The 22,053-nt window shown below is 44.0% G+C and overlaps 1 protein-coding gene across 4 annotated transcripts in view; it reads right to left on the reverse strand.

Moving 5' to 3' along the window:
* The window catches only part of LOC117509653 (F-BAR and double SH3 domains protein 2-like), a 176,185-nt gene that overhangs the window by 124,522 nt on the left and 29,610 nt on the right, over positions 1 to 22,053 (reverse strand). The window lies entirely within an intron of this gene.

The following is a 22,053-nucleotide window of genomic DNA, read 5'->3' on the forward strand; positions in this document are numbered from 1 at the left end:
GTTACTTTTTGGCTCATCTATTGACCGTTCATTTGCGCCCCCTGTTGTGGGTCCGTGTCACTACACTTTCACAACAGGATATCTCAGCCAGCGTCATGGACTCCGAGGGGCGTCACCCGCCTGTTGAACGACCAATGGGAGAGCAGAGAGCGCAGGCGTCTGCAGGAGGCGTGATTGGTGAGCTGCAGCACATTCTCACCGCCTTTACGGCTCGGTTGGATCAAATGACTGAGCAAAACATCCTCCTGAACCGCAGAGTGGAGGCTCTCTCCGCGCAGATGGCGGCGAGCGCTCAGGGCGCTGCTGCAGCTCATCCTCCTGTCGACCCTGTGCAGGATATGAACGTTCCAGTGGTGGTTCAACAACCCCTCCCACCATCCCCTGAAGCATACATAAGCCCTCCTGAGCCGTACGGAGGTTGTGTGGAGACGTGCGCGGACTTTCTTATGCAGTGTTCGCTCATGTACGCTCCGGTCATGTACGCGTCAGATGCTAGTAAAATAGCTTATGTGATTGCTCTGCTTCGGGGTAAAGCACGCGCCTGGGCTACGGCGCTCTGGGAACAGAACTCACGGTTGTTATCAGCATACACTGGGTTTGTGGGGGAGTTCAGAACAGTGTTTGATCACCCTAACAGAGGAGAGACCGCTTCAACTGTGCTGCTGTCAATGAGACAGGGACGCGAGAGCGCAGCCGCTTATGCAGTCAACTTCCGCATCGCGGCTGCGAGGTCCGGCTGGAATAACGTTGAGCTCCGCGCCGCCTTCATAAACGGACTGTCGTTGGTTCTGAAGGAGCAGCTGGTAGCTAAGGAGGAACCGCGGGATTTAGATGGGCTTATCAATCTCGTTATACGGTTAGACAATCGGTTGGAGGAACGCCGTCGGGAGCGAGGCGAAGGACGTGACCGGATACGCGCCGCCCATCTCCCTTCCGGGTTCGAAAAGGGGCCGCCCTCCCCACGCTCCACAGCCGCAGCGCTTTGTGGGGCAACAGCTCCCCCTGCTGACGTTGTTAGGGAAACGCACAGGGCCAAAATGAGGAGGTTGATCCGTGGAGAGTGTTTTCTCTGCAGCTCAACTGAGCACACATAGAGAAACTGCCCCAAACGGCCAAAACGACAACACTCGCCCTTAGAGACTGGGCTAAGGGGGGGTCAAAACATTCAAGTGAGACACACACAGATTGCCACACGACTCCCAGTCACAATCCTGAGCGGGGATTTAACCCTTCAAGCCCCAGCACTGGTGGACACGGGGTCAGAAGGGAATCTGCTAGACAGCAGATGGGCAAGGGAGGTAGGGCTCCCTCTGGTGGCGCTTCCTTTGCCATTGCAGGTGCGGGCACTAGATGGCACCCTCCTCCCTTTACTCACACACAAGACACAACCAGTAACTCTGGTGGTGTCTGGAAACCATCGGGAGGAGATTGAGTTTTTTGTAACTCCTACCTCCCGCGTGATTTTGGGCATCCCATGGATGTTGAAGCACAATCCCCGGATTGATTGGCCGTCTGGGGTGGTGGTTCAGTGGAGCGAAACCTGCCATCGGGTGTGTTTAGGATCCTCGGTTCCTCCCGGTTTACAGGCTAAGGAGGAGGTCAAAGTCCCTCCCAATCTGACGGCAGTGCCGGTTGAGTACCACGATCTTGCTGACGTCTTCAGCAAGGATCTGGCACTCACCCTTCCCCCCACCGTCCATACGATTGTGCCATTGATTTGGTTCCAGGCGCTGAGTTCCCGTCCAGCAGGCTGTACAACCTCTCACGACCTGAGCGCGAATCAATGGAGACCTACATCCGGGACTCATTAGCTGCCGGGCTGATCCAGAACTCCACCTCCCCGATGGGGGCAGGTTTCTTCTTTGTGGGCAGGAAAGATGGCGGACTCCGTCCATGCATTGATTACAGGGGGCTGAATGAGATTACGGTTCGCAATCGATACCCGTTGCCATTGTTGGATTCCGTGTTCACCCCCCTGCATGGAGCCAAAATCTTTACTAAGCTGGATCTTAGAAATGCGTATCACCTGGTTCGGATCCAGAGGGAGACGAATGGAAGACGGCATTTAACACCCCGTTAGGTCACTTTGAGTACCTGGTCATGCCGTTCGGCCTCACCAACGCCCCCGCGACGTTCCAAGCCTTGGTTAACGACGTCTTGCGGGACTTCCTGCACCGATTCGTCTTCGTATATCTGGACGATATTCTCATCTTTTCTCCGGATCCTGAGACCCATGTCCAGCATGTACGTCAGGTCCTGCAGCGGTTGTTAGAGAACCGACTGTTTGTGAAGGGCGAGAAGTGCGAGTTTCACCGCACATCTTTGTCCTTCCTGGGGTTTATCATCTCCTCTAACTCTGTCGCCCCTGATCCGGCCAAGGTTGCGGCGGTGAGAGATTGGCCCCAACCAACAAGCCGTAGGAAGCTGCAACAGTTCCTCGGCTTCGCTAATTTCTATAGGAGGTTCATTAAGAGCTACAGTCAGGTAGTTAGCCCCCTGACAGCCCTGACCTCTCCAAAAGTCCCCTTCACCTGGTCGGATCGGTGCAAAGCCGCGTTCAAGGAGTTGAAACGACGGTTCTCTACTGCGCCAGTTTTGGTGCAGCCCGACCCTAGCCGCCAGTTCATGGTTGAAGTGGACGCCTCTGACTCAGGGATAGGAGCCGTGCTGTCCCAGAGCGGAGAGACCGATAAGGTTCTTCACCCGTGTGCCTACTTTTCACGCAGGTTGACCCCGGCTGAACGGAACTATGATGTCGGCAATCGAGAACTCCTTGCGGTGAAAGAGGCTCTTGAGGAGTGGAGACACCTGTTGGAGGGAGCGTCTGTGCCGTTCACGGTTTTCACTGACCATCGGAACCTGGAGTATATCAGGACCGCCAAGCGGCTGAACCCCAGGCAAGCCCGCTGGTCACTGTTCTTCGGGCGTTTTGACTTCCGGATCACCTATCGCCCCGGGACCAAGGACCAGAGGTCGGATGCCTTGTCCCGGGTACACGAAGAGGAGGTCAAAACTGCACTGTCGGATCCACCGGAGCCCATCCTGCCGCAGTCCACTATCGTGGCCACCCTCACCTGGGACGTGGAGAAGACCGTCCGGGAGGCCCTGGCACGGAGCCCGGACCCAGGAACAGGTCCGAAGAACCGTTTATACGTCCCACCAGAGGCCAGAGCTGCAGTCTTGGACTTCTGTCACGGTTCCAAGCTCTCCTGTCATCCAGGGGTGCGAAGGACCATGGCAGTTGTCCGGCAGCGCTTCTGGTGGGCGTCTATGGAGGCCGACGTCCGGGAGTATATCCAGGCCTGCACCACCTGTGCCAGGGGCAAGGCAGACCATAAAAGGTCCCAAGGACTTCTCCAGCCATTACCGGTGCCTCATCGCCCCTGGTCCCACATCGGCCTGGATTTCGTCACGGGCCTCCCGCCGTCCCAGGGCAACACCACCATCTTCACGATAGTGGACCGATTCTCCAAGGCGGCCCACTTCATGGCCCTCCCAAAGCTCCCAACAGCCCAGGAGACAGCAGACCTCCTGGTCCACCACGTCGTCCGTCTGCATGGGATACCCACCGACATCGTCTCTGACCGTGGTCCCCAGTTCTCCTCACACGTCTGGAGGAGCTTCTGCAGGGAACTGGGGGCTGCCATGAGCCTCTCGTCCGGGTACCATCCACAGACGAACGGACAGGCAGAGCGGGCCAACCAGGAACTGGAACAGACCCTCCGCTGCGTAACATCCGCGCACCCGACGGCCTGGAGTAACCATCTGGCCTGGATCGAGTATGCGCATAACAGCCAGGTGTCTTCTGCCACCGGCCTCTCCCCATTTGAGGTGTGTTTGGGGTACCAGCCCCCATTATTTCCCGTGGTGGAGGGAGAGGTCGGTGTGCCCTCGGTCCGGGCCCATCTTCGGAGGTGCCGTCGGGTGTGGCGCACCGCCCGTTCTGCCTTGTTGAAAGCCCGGACGAGGGCCAAGACCCATGCAGACCGCCGGCGGTCCCCGGCCCCTGCATACCAGCCCGGGCAGGAGGTGTGGTTGTCAACGAAGGACATCCCCCTGCAAGTACAGTCTCCAAAATTGATGGACAGGTTCATCGGCCCCTTCCGTATCCTCAAAGTCCTCAGCCCTGCTGCGGTTGAAGCTCCAGCTCCAGCTTCACTGCGGATCCACCCGGTCTTCCATGTTTCCAGGATCAAACCTCACCACACCTCACCCCTCTGTGCTCCCGGTCCGGCGCCGCCTCCTGCCCGGATCATTGACGGGGAGCCGGCTTGGACAGTGCGCCGGCTCCTGGACGTCCGTCGAATGGGCCGGGGGTTCCAATATCTGGTGGACTGGGAAGGGTATGGACCCGAAGAACACTCCTGGGTGAAGAGGAGCTTCATCCTGGATCCGGCCCTCCTGGCCGACTTCTACCGCCGACACCCCGACAAACCTGGTCGGGCGCCAGGAGGCGCCCGTTGAGGGGGGGGGTCCTGTTGTGTGGGCCGCCAGAAGAGGAGGTACTGCTGGCCCACCACCAGAGGGCGCCCTGCCTGAAGTGCGGGCTTCAGGCACGAGAGGGCGCTGCCGCCACGGACACAGCCGGGAGTAACAGCTGTTACTCATTACTTCCTGACAGCTGTCACTCATTCTTCATCACCTCACTCCATAAAACCCAGACGTCATCTCCACCTCATCGCCGAGATATCGTACTTCATTGAAGGTAATATCCTCAGCCGTTTTGTGTTACAATATATCTGTATATTGTGAGTGTTTGCAGGAGTACCGGTTCCTCTATCTGTGGAAGCTGAGTGAGTGCAGGACGGCACTCTTTCCCCTGAGGAATCACTGCGGTACTCATCACATATTGAGTGAGAGGTGGAGGTGGCATTCCCACCGTTGTTGTTACTGGGTGTACACACACCCATACTTGACTGTCTTTGTTCTCGCCAGCAGTACCAGATCCGACAGCCGGAGACGGTGATCACCTGGGAATTCGGGACTTGGCGGCTCCAGTATCACCAGGTTCGGTGGTGGCAGAAATCGTGTGGTTCCGGCCCTTCTCAGGACAGACGTCTTCTATCCTCGAGCCTGCCCACACGTCACCTTTGTAATTTGACTGTAATCATATTCTGAGATTGTCTGTATATTCGTTGTGCACATTTCACAACATTAAATTGTTACTTTTTGGCTCATCTATTGACCGTTCATTTGCGCCCCCTGTTGTGGGTCCGTGTCACTACACTTTCACAACACTTTTAATGATATTCTTTAAATCATGGACTCTGGCAGCTCAGTTGTGCTTGTGCTTTTAGATTTAACTGCAGCCTTTGACACTGTTGACCACCAAATCTTATTATCTTGCTTTGAATCATGCGTTGGATTAAATGGCACAGTGCTCAAATGGTTCAAGTCCTATTTGACTGGTCGGTGCTTTTCTGTAAACCTTGGTCCCTTTGCGTCACAGAAAGCCCCTTTGACTTGTGGAGTACCTCAAGGTACAATCTTATGGCCAATTTTATTTTCGCTCTATTTGCTTCCTTTGGGATCAATTTTTAAGAAATATAACATTCAGTTTCACTGCTTTGCTGATGATGTGCAGATTTATTTACCTCTGAACCTTAAAACAAACTCATCTGCCATCCTACAGACTTGCTTTCAAGAAGTCAAAGACTGGATGTCTTTAAACTTTTTGAATCTAAATGAAAGCAAAACAGATTGTGGTCCTTGGTGACCTTGACCTTTCCGCCCTTGGTTCACTCGCCTGCTACTGTCGTTCATCTGATAAGACCCTTGGTGTTTTTATAGACAGCTCTTTTAAATTCGAGAAGCAGATCAACACAGTGGTCAAAACAAGCTTCTTCCAGCTTAGACTTTTAAGTAAAATCAAGCGTTACCTGCCCCCAAAACAGTTGGAACAGGTTGTGCACGCCTTGATCACGTCTCGTTTAGACTACTGCAATTCTCTGTATGTTGGTCTTAATCAGTCGTCTCTGCATCGCCTCCAGATGGTGCAAAATGCAGCTGCGCGTCTGCTCACTGGAGCCAAACGGCACCAACACATTTCTCCTGTTTTATCTTCACTGCACTGGTTACCTGTTGCTTTTAGAATTGATTTTAAGATTTTGTTGCTTGTTTTTAAATCAATTCACGGTCAAGCCCCATTCTGTTTATCTGATATGCTGTCATTGCACACTCCAGGAAGAGCCCTCCGCTCTGCGGACCAGAGTTTACTGATCTGTCCCAGGTCTAAGCTGAAGACCAGGGGAGACAGAGCCTTTGCTGTTGCGGGGTCCAAGCTCTGGAACTCTCTGCCATTAAATATCCGACTGGCTCCTTCAATTGACTCTTTTAAGACACTTTTAAAGACACATCTTTTTGCACTGGCTTTTAACACAAGATGAGCTGAATACTGCCACATCTTTTATTGTCTTGTTGATTTATTTTGTTCTTGTATTTAACTAAATGTAATTTTAATTCCTTTTATTGTACAGCACTTTGGGGCAGTGTTGACTGTTTGTAAATGTGCTTTATAAATAAACCTGACCTTGACCTTGACCATGCCACAGCCCTTAGCATCTCCATGCCACAGTCTATTACGTAGATTCTCCTCACAGCTTCAAGATCTCTCAGCCCATTATTATATCCTTACTTCCCTCTTGTTCACCCTCCTATTTTGGTTGCTCGCACTCATTTCTCCACCACTCTTATCCTGTCATGTCTGCAGGTCGATGTGCATAAGTCAAGAAGCTGTGTCAGCATCCGCTGTGCAAGAAAATCACCACAATCAGAGTCTATGTGTGGCAGAAAATGTTTAACCGTGTGAGTGGGCACTGCATGAGCAGAAAAACAACTACTATGGTCAATGGGCTAAAAAACAGAGATTAGTGACAACAAAGGTATGCAATGGTGACTGTATTTTCACTGTGTGATCAAGATGACACGTAGGAGCAGATGTGCTGTAGTTTTTACAATAATACAACCCCAATTCCAATGAAGTTGGGACATTGTGTAAAATGTAAATAAACACAGAATACAATGATTTGCAAATCCTCCTCATCCTATATTTAACCGAATACACCACAAAGACAAGATATTTAATGTTCAAACTGATAACTTTATTGTTTTTGTTGCAAATATTTGTTCATTTTTAAAATGGATGCCTGCATCACATTTCAAAAAAGCTGGGACAGTGGTATGTTTATGGTATCCTGCGTGATGTAAATACTGCAAACTATGCTTTCAAACAGTTAAGGCTGTAATAGAATCAATAAGACAAAAATCAGTCATATTACAGTGCTGGGTGTAAAATGCCAGGACAGTCGCTGCAAACAGCAGTGCGTCTCTCCACAGCACTAAGGAGCTTAGAACTCACAACAAGATATGTTTCGACAAAGTGAAAGAGGACATCAGTGGATACTAAAAAGTAACCTCAGAGAGTACATACCTTCACTACTGTAACATTGGCCAACCATTATTCCTTCAAAGGACTCACTGACGAAGGCCGCCTGAATTCTGGCTTTTAAGCCGCATTTACATGCTGACAGCAGAAAATCCGTGAGATGGTGGTAATTACAAACCAAATCATATCCAAAATCTGGGCTGCATGATAAACACTTGATATCAGAACTGAAGCAGAGTAGGCCTTGATTAGTACTGGGGGGAGCAATATGACCTAAAATTAATGTCACAGCATTTTTTTTTATTTTTTGGATGGTGATGATGTCACATCACTGTATTGCTGGTTTTGCACTATATGACATCTGCAAGAATTACTGTATTTGAGCTGGAGCTGACCCAAGACTATTTTTATTAACAAATCGGTTCCTTCAAAGTTAAAATCTAGATGAGAATCTTCATGAATGAAGGATTTTTTTTTCAGTTTTATGTTTAACAAATCTATAGCTCTGCTTAATTAACAATCGTTAAGGCTTAAACAAGCATGCAGCACAAACGTCCAGCTGGTTCACACAACAGAATTACAGTTTACCCAGATTATGTTTTCATGTCAAAATGACTTCATAGCCACTTACATCTCTCAGAAAAGTATTTAACATGTGGTTTTGACTCATGCATGGAGCTCAGCAGAACAGGAAGTAAATGAAGCTTTGATCATGACAGCCTCAACACTGCAGGGCAGATTTGTGCACCAAAATGATTACAGATTTCAAAATGAATCAATATTTGGTGTTGTTTTTCACTATGTCTTTGGTTTATTTTTTGCTGGTGTCATTGAAAACAATATTTCTGGCCTGGCAGGGGTTCTCGTTTGTAACTATGACACCGTTTTACTGCCCACCCTTACTGTGAGACTGTTTTAGAACAACAGGAGCTGTGAGCATGTTTCTCCATGTAGAACTGGAGTTGTATCAGAAAGGGCATCTGCTGTAAACATGGCAAAACAATGCAGATCCGTACTGGATCTGCTGTGGTGACCCTCAACAACCAGGTGCTGCTGAAAGACAGAAAAGTATCAGAAGGCCAATAATTTGCTGAAATAAAAGCTACAACAGCATTTCAGAATTTTGCATAATATGAGATTAAAACAGGAGTCTCTCTCACTCTCAGTGTTGCGTAACCTGCCAACCTTTTGTGATGTTACAGCTTAATTTCTCTTGGTAAAAAAGTAAAGTAATTACTTTTTATTTAATATGAAAACACACATCTCTGTACTAAAACATCTACTCTTTTAACAGTACACTGTCACAAGACACATATAAAAGCTTGGGTGAGCACATGCATGTCCATGTCCCATTTTTTAGTCTGCACTGTATCACAGTCAGACATAGTAAAGGTAAGAGAGATTTAGTTGGATGGAAGACACTAGGTTGACTCCCTGAGTGCAAACGTGTCTCCTTTCTCTTTCTCCAATCATTCCCTCATCCTTTCCCAAATCTATTCCCATTAAAAGGCTTCCCCAAAGATTTTCTTTCTTCATTTTATGTTACGAACACATGCTAAATGCAACAGCAACAGCAATGTACATACAACCCCAATTCCAATGAAGTTGGGATGTTGTGTAAAATGTAAATAAAACAGAATACAATGATTTGCAAATCCTCTTCAACCTATATTCAACTGAATACACCACAAAGATATTTGACAATTGATCTCCTCAGTTCCCAAACGCTTACTGAGTGTTGTTAGAAGGAAAGATGACGTAACACAGTGGTAAACATACCACTGTCCCAGCTTTTTTGAAACGTGTTGCAGGTATCCATTTCAAAATGAGAAAATATTTGTACAAAAGCAAAAAAGTCTATCAGTTTGAACATTAAATATAAATAAACATAAATAAAACAGTTTGAACAGTTCCAACTTGGAACTGGGGTTGTATGTATTCATATTCATACATGTGAGTGTGTTTATGTTGTATTATTTCAGATATCTTTGCCATCATGTGTGTTGAATAAACCAGCTTGCAGATTAATAATTAGAGTAAATAACCAAGGAGCCAGAATTGAAGGGATTTAAGGGTTAAAATGGACTGCAGGCGTTACAATGGAAAATGTACGTCCACGTCAGTGTGGATGTTGTTTGATGATGTGTTGAAGCTGAAGGTTAGGTAGTTGACTTAAAGCTACAGTGTGAAGCTTTTATCATCATCTAGTGGTAAGGATGCAAACTGCATTATGCCATCACCGATCAAAATATTGTTTCCCTTCACATTTTTGCTTCTTTGGCGACAGCGTTTCATGCTCCCTTGCCTTCTCTTGTAATAAGCAAAATGTATGATCAGGGCTCTCCTCAGAAGTTTAGAGCATAGTGGCGTCTGGGTGCAGGGGGTGTCACCGAAGGATTTTTTTTATTATTCATACAGAAAAAAAGCTGTAGTACTTTGCCTTTTTTAAATACCAATGGAAGCCATTTCCTGCAACTTCATAGACAAAAGAGACTTGGAAAACATTGTCTGAAAAAAAGAGATTCTACTTGCTTGCCCACAAATTGGAAAAACAGAAAATTAAAAATAAATAAATAAATAAAATATACTTCCATGCAAGCATTGATCTTCCTTATTTATTGTTGTATGTGTATGATGAGTGCTTTATTATACTTTTAATTTTCTTACACACTATTTTTTGATGAAAACGTCTTCATTCACAGTGAGCTTTTTCTCTTCGGTCTGCTCGGCATCCATACGTGAATCTAGCAGCTGGATAACTTAACAGCTCAGGGAGTTTGATGTCAAGGTAGTTAACAATGTCAAAGTTCATCAAAGTTCACACTTTTATTACTGAGTTTATACTAAGTCAGAGCTGCTTTTTAAATTACATTTTTAGTATTTATTTTGATGCAGTAATACATAATACAGCACACTTATCGGCAATAAGCATTAAAAAAGGGAATGCTATGTATCTCCAGTGGTTCCCTTACAGTATTATAACTCTGCCAGGCCAGAAATATTTTGTAATAACACCAATGAAAAATAGGGCCCACATCAGCATTCATTTGAAAGTGATTAATAAATTCGGCACTTCCAGAGCCCCTGATTCTGGTATTCCCTCACACAAACAGTCTGCTGTGAAATAAATATTATTTTTATAGTGATCTCACAGCATGCTAATCAATCATCTAATTATTATTTATTTTTCATCTTACTGGCGGTCACCTGACTGCAGCACGAAATGAAAAGATCCACCTGTGGTCCGCATCAGTGCAGCCAGAGCTTTCAACAGAAGGTGTCAGGAGTCAGAATATGACATTTACTGAACACCTTTTGACTAGAAAAACAAAACAAAAAGAAAAAAAATTGGACATTAGTCGGCGGACTTCATCGCCACCTCCACATGTGACCGTGTGCACTGCATGCTTTTTCCTCCATGAAACTCTCTGTCACCGTTCATGCCTTTAAAAATTCCTCAGTAACTCCTTTGACACCAGAATCTGAACAGATAAGGCCAATGGGTCATTAATAGAACACATAAAACCCTGTGATTCTTAGCATGAGTGATGGTTTACAGGACTGCAAGTCTGCCATTCTGCAGCGCAGGAATGAGGTTTACTAACTGGCACCCCATAGAACACATAAGGCCCAGCCTCCTAGAGTGTCCAGACTTAGAATAAAAATGTGGGTGCGCATGCACTATGGGATCTGTCAGTGATGACTGGTGGGATTCTAACAACAAATATGCATATTAAATTTTGCTTATGCCCAAATATATTGTTTGCACCCATGCAGTTATTGGTATGGTTAGTGGGGGTGTGTTGGAGGGAATGAATTCTAGATGCCTTGTGATGTGGACGTGAATGATTCTGTATCAATTCACGAAGGTCAATAATTGACCTGAAAAACATTTTCGGGGAAACGCTATATCTCTGATAGCTGAATACATAATTTAAATATATTAACACATATTATAGCTGTCGTTAATGTTTTTTTTTTTTTTACCTTCTGCTGCCACAGCACAAGAAATATAGAAATGGGTCCCGTCAAGGTGTGTGTGTGTGTGTGTGTGTGTGTGTGTGTGTGTGTGTGTGTGTGTGTGTGTGTGTGTGTGTGTGTGTGTGTGTGTGTGTGTGTGTGTGTGTGTGTGTGTGTGTCTTCGGTTCATCTGTGCGTGCGTCACTGTCCTTTACTACAAAATTACTTGAAATAATGTCATTACAGACCAAAGATATCTGAATATAACTTCATCTGGGAGCCCTCTCATTTGAGATCAGATAGCTTGGATCTTGACCTAAATTCTCCAGGTCTAATCAGGGTGAATCTGAATGTCAGTGAGTGCCAAATACCTGTACCTCTACTGTTTTATTACATAAAGCACTTTGAAAAAAACAGTAGTGGCCTTGGTGGCTTTTTGGAATTTTGGAATGGATTTTGGAATGAAAAGAAACTGACAAATAAGCTTATTTCAAGCTACGGGCAAGTTCAGCCACACTTGCTCCCAATTTCCATCATGTATTTGATGATAAGCTTATTCCCTGCACTCTAAAAAATGAACCGCTGTCTCAATGAGAAAAGTGATGTAACAATTTGCATAGATTTTTTAAAGTTATTTCAACTTAACTAGAGATGTCTTGTGGCATTAACTCAGTTGAAAGTTGAAATAACTAAGTTGATATAACTTTAAAAAAATCTATGCAAATTGTTACATCAATTTTTTCTCAATGAGACAGCAGTTCATTTTTTAGAGTGTGCAACAAGCCCACGTGTCGATCAGCTGGCAGCAGGTATATAGTATGTGACGCAATCAATATAAAGTCGCTTTTTAAAAATCTATTTTATGTACCAAAGTAGACCAATATTTAATGAGTTTATCCTTCGGGAAGTCGAGGTAACTGAATCATTTATATGTCTGTGTATTCACTTACTACATTTTAAAGGTTGCATGATTAAACTATTTCAAAGTCTAGGAATTTAAGAAAATTATTATTATTATCATTATTATTATTATTACTACTCTACATTACCTATATGGTTCTTCAAGACAGACCTCTTGTTTTTTATAGTACTAACGGGGAGGTGATGATCTAGTGATTAACTGATTCCATCTGCTCAAAGTTAGTTTAATCAGTGAAATCACCTGGTGAAGTGGGTGGTTGCAAAGAAAACCTGCACCCTCTCGGCCCTTCCTGGAACGAGTTGAATACCCCTGCCCTAGTTGCTCCTGGTGTATAGTGAGCATCTTGCATGGCAGCACCCTGATATCGATGTGTGAGCGTTTCTGTGTGAATGGGTGAATGTGAGACATAATTGTAAAGCACTTTGAGCTTCTGGTGCAGATGGAAATGTGCAATATGAATGCAGTCCACTTACCAAAATAAAAAATGTGTTGTGCTGTCTACTGTATAATTCTGCAGGAAACATATCAGTGTGTAGCACTTTAAGCAGGAAGGCTGAGAAAACCTCTGCCCTCTTGATCTTTTGAGCTATGATATTTGCACACACAAGCACACACACACATACAAAAAAAAAAAAAATCCCCATCGTCTCGCCACACTGGGGTGTGAGACGAGTATCATAGCAATAGAAAACTAGCATCGACTCAGTTTGTTGTAGCAGAAGATTAAATGCAGGACTTTCCACTGAACAGTCATTTTGCCTAATCGCTGCTTCACCTTGTTATTCAGTAGTGTGCAACCATGAGATTGTGTCATCGGAAATAATTACCAACTGCGGGCTGCACTGAGTAAATGCTACAAACCATGACGAGGACAACAACACCATCACCATCCCTCAGTAGCTGTGACAGAACTAATGCAGTCGTTGCACATATTCAACTGACTCTTCCTGTCTCCCTGAAGTGAGATTAGGGCACTGTTCATGGTCCAAAATCCCAAAAGCAACACCACAATCTGTTCTCACACAACTGGAGCTGCCCTGTGCCTGAGAAAGAAAAGTCTCCAAAGTAAAACAGACGCACAGCGTGATCAAATAGAAAGACAGGTATGGAAGTGGAGAAGCTGAAAGACTATTGGAAAGCTTGCTGTCATAAATAATCAATGCTTTGTATACACAGAAAATGAGTGCACAAAGAAACCACCATTCTGCTCCACTGCCAAATCTGAAAGGGAAACTGCCAGGCACACCTCCATGACATATACAAACAGAGCTGGAACAAAATTAAAGATTAAACAGTCGCAACAAAAAAAAAAAAAAATTCATAACTGGGTATTCTATCAATTTTAGAATTAATGATTCGTCAAATTAAAAGATAACAGCCCATGGTTTACTGAAGGCAGATGTATGAAACTGTAAGATTTATTTTGGCCCATGTTCTGGAAGTTTGGGTCAGCCTGAAATCAGACCTGATACAACTTTGTACTTTAATAGAAGAAAAATTAAAATCTGTTGAGAAAGTTCTCAGATAAATTGCAAACGAAACTTCAGTATGCTTCAGAATTCTAATTATTTTAAAGTACAAGATTTCACGTTACATTTTGTAAACTGTAAATGAGTTTTGAAGCAATTGGCAATTTCTATTTCAAAATCATGAACTACTTCCTGAAGCAATTGTTTCATTTTCTGTTGCAAGTGTTTTGAAAGTGAGTCATTGAAGGAATTGCTTAATTTCCGGTTTGAGGGTTTTACTTGTGCATACTCAACACGCAGATTCATATCAGATCTGCTGTGGCAACCCAAGTAAAAAAAAAAAACAGGAAGCCGAAAGCATTTACTTCATTAGTGTTTTTCAAACAGTGAATCATTTGGTGAAACAATTGGTTCATTTGGTTCAAAGACTGAAAAAGAAACATTTCTTGCCATAACTATGTCTGTAATATTTCCGGTGTGTGTGTGTGTGTGTGGTGGGGGGGGGGGGGGGGGGGGGGGGGGGGGGGGGTATTAAAACCTGAAATCCCCATTTGAGCTATGTGCATATCATATTTAGCAGTATTTTGGCAATAACATTTAAGCATGTCTTTGTGGTATTAGTCCCTTTTTTCAGCCATCTTCCAATCAAATCCACCACCATACATGCCTTAGTGCATCATTAAATGCTTCCTGGTACTCATTCCTTCCCCCAGTATAATATGTCTATGCATAAAATTATCCCTGAAGGAAGAAAATACAGATACAAAAGTCAAAGAAACTAAAACAGGGCATAAGAACACATGGCAGATGAGACATTTGGAGAAGAAAGGAAGATGAAGGAAAGCGACATTTGTGATCAAGCATGCAAAATGAAACCCCCCACCACCCCTCCGCTAACACACACACACACACACACACACACACACACACACACACACACACACACACATTGCCATACCAGTTGCTTGCATGTATTATAAGTGGTAGAAAATCATTTGTGATGAAACACCTGAATTAACAAACTAGTCAAACCTTGCAAATTCATTTATTTTCTATACCGGCTTACTCCAATAAAGAGTCATGAGGTGTGAGGCAGAGTACACCCTGGATAGGACCCCAGTCTATCGCAGTACCACATACAGTATAGTAGACAGACACGCACAATCACATTCACACCCACACACCATCTAACCTCCATGTCTTTGGAAGTAGGAGGAAGCCGGAGCACCCGGAGGGATTTTTTGATTTGATTTATTTAGAAATTCCATACAAGTCATAAACAAAAACATATGACTAATACAAATTCCTGGAATTTCAAGGATAACACAAAAAAGTCACATGACTTATTTCCATTGTGGTCTTTCCCTAAAACAACACAATTAGCAACAAGATAAAATCAAAATAAATTAATATAAAAACACATTAAACAAAATTAAATAAATAAATAAAAATTAAAAACAGCAAATAAAATAGTTACACAAATTCAATCAATCAATCAACTTTTTTTTTATATAGCGCCAAATCACAACAAACAGTTGCCCCAAGGCGCTTTATATTGTAAGGCAAGGCCATACAACAATCATGAAAAACCCCAACGGTCAAAACGACCCCCTGTGAGCAAGCACTTGGCAACAGTGGGAAGGAAAAACTCCCTCTTAACAGGAAGAAACCTCCAGCAGAACCAGGCTCAGGGAGGGGCAGTCTTCTGCTGAGACTGGTTGGGGCTGAGGGAAAGAACCAGGAAAAAGACATGCTGTGGAGGGGGGCAGAGATCGATCACTAATGATTAAATGCGGAGTGATGCATACAGAGCAAAAAGAGAAAGAAACAGTGCATCATGGGAACCCCCCCACAGTCTACGTCTAAAGCAGCATAACCAAGGGATAGTCCAGGGTCACCCGATCCAGCCCTAACTATAAGCCTTAGCGAAAAGGAAAGTTTTAAGCCTAATCTTAAAAGTAGAGAGGGTATCTGTCTCCCTGATCTGAATTGGGAGCTGGTTCCACAGGAGAGGAGCCTGAAAGCTGAAGGCTCTGCCTCCCATTCTACTCTTACAAACCCTAGGAACTACAAGTAAGCCTGCAGTCTGAGAGCGAAGCTCTCTATTAGGGTGATATGGTACTACGAGGTCCCTGAGATAAGATGGGACCTGATTATTCAAAACCTTATAAGTAAGAAGAAGAATTTTAAATTCTATTCTAGAATTAACAGGAAGCCAATGAAGAGAGGCCAACACGGGTGAGATATGCTCTCTCCTGCTAGTCCCCGTCAGTACTCTAGCTGCAGCATTTTGAATTAACTGAAGGCTTTTTAGGGAACTTTTAGGACAACCTGATAATAAAGAATTACAATAGTCCAGCCTAGAGGAAATAAATGCATGAATTAGTTTTTCAGCATCACTCTGAGACAAGACCTTTCTGATTTTAGAGATATTGCGTAAATGCAAAAAGGCAGTCCTACATATTTGTTTAATATGCGCTTTGAATGACATATCCTGATCAAAAATGACTCCAAGATTTCTCACAGTATTACTAGAGGTCAGGGAAATGCCATCCAGAGTAAAGATCTGGTTAGACACCATGCTTCTAAGATTTGTGGGGCCAAGTACAATAACTTCAGTTTTATCTGAGTTTAAAAGCAGGAAATTAGAGGTCATCCATGTCTTTATGTCTGTAAGACAATCCTGCAGTTTAGCTAATTGGTGTGTGTCCTCTGGCTTCATGGATAGATAAAGCTGGGTATCATCTGCGTAACAATGAAAATTTAAGCAATACCGTCTAATAATACTGCCTAAGGGAAGCATGTATAAAGTGAATAAAATTGGTCCTAGCACAGAACCTTGTGGAACTCCATAATTAACTTTAGTCTGTGAAGAAGATTCCCCATTTACATGAACAAACTGTAATCTATTAGACAAATATGATTCAAACCACCGCAGCGCAGTGCCTTTAATACCTATGACATGCTCTAATCTCTGTAATAAAATTTTATGGTCAACAGTATCAAAAGCAGCACTGAGGTCCAACAGAACAAGCACAGAGATAAGTCCACTGTCCGAAGCCATAAGAAGATCATTTGTAACCTTCACTAATGCTGTTTCTGTACTATGATGAATTCTAAAACCTGACTGAACCTCTTCAAATAGACCATTCTTCTGCAGGTGATCAGTTAGCTGTTTTACAACTACCCTCTCAAGAATCTTTGAGAGAAAAGGAAGGTTGGAGATTGGCCTATAATTAGCTAAAATAGCTGGGTCAAGAGATGGCTTTTTAAGTAATGGTTTAATTACTGCCACCTTAAAAGCCTGTGGTACATAGCCAACTAACAAAGATAAGTTGATCATATTTAAGATTGAAGCATTAAATAATGGTAGGACTTCCTTGAGCAGCCTGGCAGGAATGGGGTCTAATAAACATGTTGATGGTTTGGATGAAGTAACTAATGAAAATAACTCAGACAGAACAATCGGAGAGAAACAGTCTAACCAAATACCGGCATCACTGAAAGCAGCCAAAGATAACGATACATCTTTGGGATGGTTATGAGTAATTTTTTCTCTAATAGTCAAAATTTTGTTAGCAAAGAAAGTCATGAAGTCATTACTAGTTAAAGTTAATGGAATACTCAGCTCAATAGAGCTCTGACTCTTTGTCAGCCTGGCTACAGTGCTGAAAAGAAACCTGGGGTTGTTCTTATTTTCTTCAATTAGTGATGAGTAGAAAGATGTCCTAGCTTTACGGAGGGCTTTTTTATAGAGCAACAAACTCTTTTTCCAGGCTAAGTGAAGATCTTCTAAATTAGTGAGACGCCATTTCCTCTCCAACTTACGGGTTATCTGCTTTAAGCTACGAGTGTGTGAGTTATACCACGGAGTCAGACACTTCTGATTTAAAGCTCTCTTTTTCAGAGGAGCTACAGCATCCAAAGTTGTCTTCAATGAGGATGTAAAACTATTGACGAGATACTCTAACTCCCTTACAGAGTTTAGGTAGCTACTCTGCTCTGTGTTGGTATATGACAATAGAGAACATAAAGAAGGAATCATATCCTTAAACCTAGTTACAGCGCTTTCTGAAAGACTTCTAGTGTAATGAAACTTATTCCCCACTGCAGGGTAGTCCATCAGGGTAAATGTAAATGTTATTAAAAAATGATCAGACAGAAGGGAGTTTTCAGGGAATACTGTTAAGTCTTCTATTTCCATACCATAAGTCAAAACAAGATCTAAGATATGATTAAAGTGGTGGGTGGACTCATTTACTTTTTGAGCAAAGCCAATAGAGTCTAATAATAGATTAAATGCAGTGTTGAGGCTGTCATTCTCAGCATCTGTGTGGATGTTAAAATCGCCCACTATAAGTATCTTATCTGAGCTAAGCACTAAGTCAGACAGAAGGTCTGAAAATTCACAGAGAAACTCACAGTAACGACCAGGTGGACGATAGATAATAACAAATAAAACTGTTTTTTGGGACTTCCAATTTGGATGGAAAAGACTAAGAGACAAGCTTTCAAATGAATTAAAGCTCTGTCTAGGTTTTTGATTAATTAATAAGCTGGAATGGAAGATTGCTGCTAATCCTCCGCCCCGGCCCGTACTACGAGCATTCTGACAGTTAGTGTGACTCGGGGGTGTTGACTCATTTAAACTAACATATTCATCCTGCTGTAACCAGGTTTCTGTTAGGCAGAATAAATCAATACGTTGATCAATTATTATATCATTTACCAACAGGGACTTAGAAGAGAGAGACCTAATGTTTAATAGACCACATTTAACTGTTTTAGTCTGTGGTGCAGTTGAAGGTGCTATATTATTTTTTCTTTTTGAATTTTTTTGCTTAAATAGATTTTTGCTGGTTATTGGTGGTCTGGAAGCAGGCACCGTCTCTACGGGGATGGGGTAATGAGGGGATGGCAGGGGGAGAGAAGCTGCAGAGAGGTGTATAAGACCACAGCTCTGCCTCCTGGTCCCAACGCTAGACAGTCACAGTTTGGAGGATCCAAGAAAATTGGCCAGATTTCTAGAAATGAGAGCTGCTCCATCTAAAGTGGGATGGATGCCGTCTCTCCTAACAAGACCAGGTTTTCCCCAGAAGCTTTGCCAATTATCAATGAAGCCCACCTCATTTTTTGGACACCACTCAGACAGCCAGCAATTCAAGGAGAACATGCGGCTAAACATGTCACTCCCGGTCTGATTGGGGAGGGGCCCAGAGAAAACAACAGAGTCCGACATTGTTTTTGCAAAGTTACACACCGATTTAATGTTAATTTTAGTGACCTCCGATTGGCGTAACCGAGTGTCATTACTGCCGACGTGAATTACAATCTTACCAAATTTACGCTTAGCCTTAGCCAGCAATTTCAAATTTCCTTCAATGTCGCCTGCTCTGGCCCCCGGAAGACAATTGACAATTGTTGCTGGTGTCGCTAACTTCACATTTCTCAAAACAGAGTCGCCAATAACCAGAGTTTGATCCTCGGCGAGTGTATCGTCGAGTGGGGAAAAACGGTTAGAGATGTGCACGGGTTGACGGTGTACACGGGGCTTCTGTTTAGGGCTACGCTTCCTCCTCACAGTCACCCAGTCGGCCTGCTTTCCCGACTGCCCGGGATCCGCCAGGGGGGAACTAACGGTGGCTAAGCCACCTTGGTCCGCACCGACTACAGGGGCCTGGTTAGCTGTAGAATTTTCCACGGTGCGGAGCCGAGTCTCCAATTCGCCCAGCCTGGCCTCCAAAGCTACGAATAAGCTGCACTTATTACAAGTACCGTTACTGCTAAAGGAGGCCGAGGAACAGCTAAACATTTCACAACCAGAGCAGAAAAGTGCGGGAGAGACAGGAGAAGCCGCCATGCTAAATCGGCTAAAAGCTAGTAGCTACGCAACCTAGTGGATTCCTAAAAACACGCAAAGTGAATAATGTGTAAATAATTTAGAGGTGATTCAGCAGAAGGAGTGCTTTAGTTAAGGCACCAGACAGGCCATGAAGCAGCACAAGTAACGCACGGCAACAGCGAACGCACGACAACGGTGCAAAAATAAAATAAAAATCCACTAGACAGGCTGTGGAGCAGCACAGGTAACACACGACAACAGTGGTAGAAAATAAAATAAAAATCCACTAGACAGGCTGCGGAGCAGCACAGGTAACACACGACAACGGTAAAAAAAAAAAAAAATAAAATAAAAATCCACTAGACAGGCCGTGGAACAGCACAGGTAACGCACGACAACGGTGGTAAAAAATAAAATAAAAATCCACTAGACAGGCTGTGGAGCAGCACAGGTAACGCACGACAACGGCGGCAAAAAATAAAATAAAAATCCACTAGACAGGCTGTGGAGCAGCACAGGTAACGCACGACAACGGCGGCAAAAAATAAAATAAAAATCCACTAGACAGGCTGCGGAGCAGCACAGGCAACGCACGACAACGGTGGCAAAAAACAATAAAAATCCACTAGACAGGCTGTGGAGCAGCACAGGTAACGCACGACAACGGTGGTAAAAAATAAAATAAAAATCCACTAGACAGGCTGTGGAGCAGCACAGGTAACGCACGACAACAGTGGCAAAAAATAAAATAAAAATCCACTAGACAGGCTGTGTACCAGCACAGGTAACACACGACAACAGTGCTAAAAAATAAAATAAAAATCCACTAGACAGGCTGCGGAGCAGCACAGGTAACGCACGACAACAGTGCTAAAATAAAATAAAAATCCACTGAACAGGCTGTGGAGCAGCACAGGTAACACACGACAACAGTGCTAAAAAATAAAATAAAAATCCACTGGGCAGGCTGTGTACCAGCACAGGTAACGCACGACAACAGTGCTAAAATAAAATAAAAATCCACTGAACAGGCTGTGTACCAGCACAGGTAACACACGACAACAGTGCTAAAAAATAAAATAAAAATCCACTGGGCAGGCTGTGGAGCAGCACAGGTAACACACGACAACAGTGCTAAAAAATAAAATAAAAATCCACTGGGCAGGCTGTGTACCAGCACAGGTAACGCACGACAACAGTGCTAAAATAAAATAAAAATCCACTGAACAGGCTGTGGAGCAGCACAGGTAACACACGACAACAGTGCTAAAAAATAAAATAAAAATCCACTGGGCAGGCTGTGTACCAGCACAGGTAACACACGACAACAGTGCTAAAAAATAAAATAAAAATCCACTAGACAGGCTGTGGAGCAGCACAGGTAACGCACGACAACAGTGGTAAAAAATAAAATAAAAATCCACTAGACAGGCTGCGGAGCAGCACAGGTAACGCACGACAACAGTGCTAAAATAAAATAAAAATCCACTGAACAGGCTGTGGAGCAGCACAGGTAACACACGACAACAGTGCTAAAAATAAAATAAAAATCCACTGGGCAGGCTGTGGAGCAGCACAGGTAACGCACGACAACAGTGCTAAAATAAAATAAAAATCCACTGAACAGGCTGTGGAGCAGCACAGGTAACACACGACAACAGTGCTAAAAAATAAAATAAAAATCCACTGGACAGGCTGTGGAGCAGCACAGGTAACACACGACAACAGTGCTAAAAAATAAAATAAAAATCCACTGGACAGGCTGTGGAGCAGCACAGGTAACACACGACAACAGTGCTAAAAAATAAAATAAAAATCCACTGAACAGGCTGTGGAGCAGCACAGGTAACACACGACAACAGTGCTAAAAAATAAAATAAAAATCCACTGGACAGGCTGTGGAGCAGCACAGGTAACACACGACAACAGTGCTAAAAAATAAAATAAAAATCCACTGGGCAGGCTGTGGAGCAGCACAGGTAACACACGACAACAGTGCTAAAAAATAAAATAAAAATCCACTAGACAGGCTGCGGAGCAGCACAGGTAACGCACGACAACAGTGCTAAAATAAAATAAAAATCCACTGAACAGGCTGTGGAGCAGCACAGGTAACACACGACAACAGTGCTAAAAAATAAAATAAAAATCCACTGGGCAGGCTGTGTACCAGCACAGGTAACACACGACAACAGTGCTAAAAAATAAAATAAAAATCCACTGGGCAGGCTGTGTACCAGCACAGGTAACACACGACAACAGTGCTAAAAAATAAAATAAAAATCCACTGGGCAGGCTGTGGAGCAGCACAGGTAACACACGACAACAGTGCTAAAAAATAAAATAAAATCCACTGGGCAGGCTGTGTACCAGCACAGGTAACACACGACAACAGTGCTAAAAAATAAAATAAAAATCCACTGGGCAGGCTGTGTACCAGCACAGGTAACGCACGACAACAGTGCTAAAAAATAAA

Source organism: Thalassophryne amazonica, chromosome 4 (assembly GCF_902500255.1).
Source record: "Thalassophryne amazonica chromosome 4, fThaAma1.1, whole genome shotgun sequence".
Lineage (NCBI taxonomy): Eukaryota > Metazoa > Chordata > Actinopteri > Batrachoidiformes > Batrachoididae > Thalassophryne > Thalassophryne amazonica.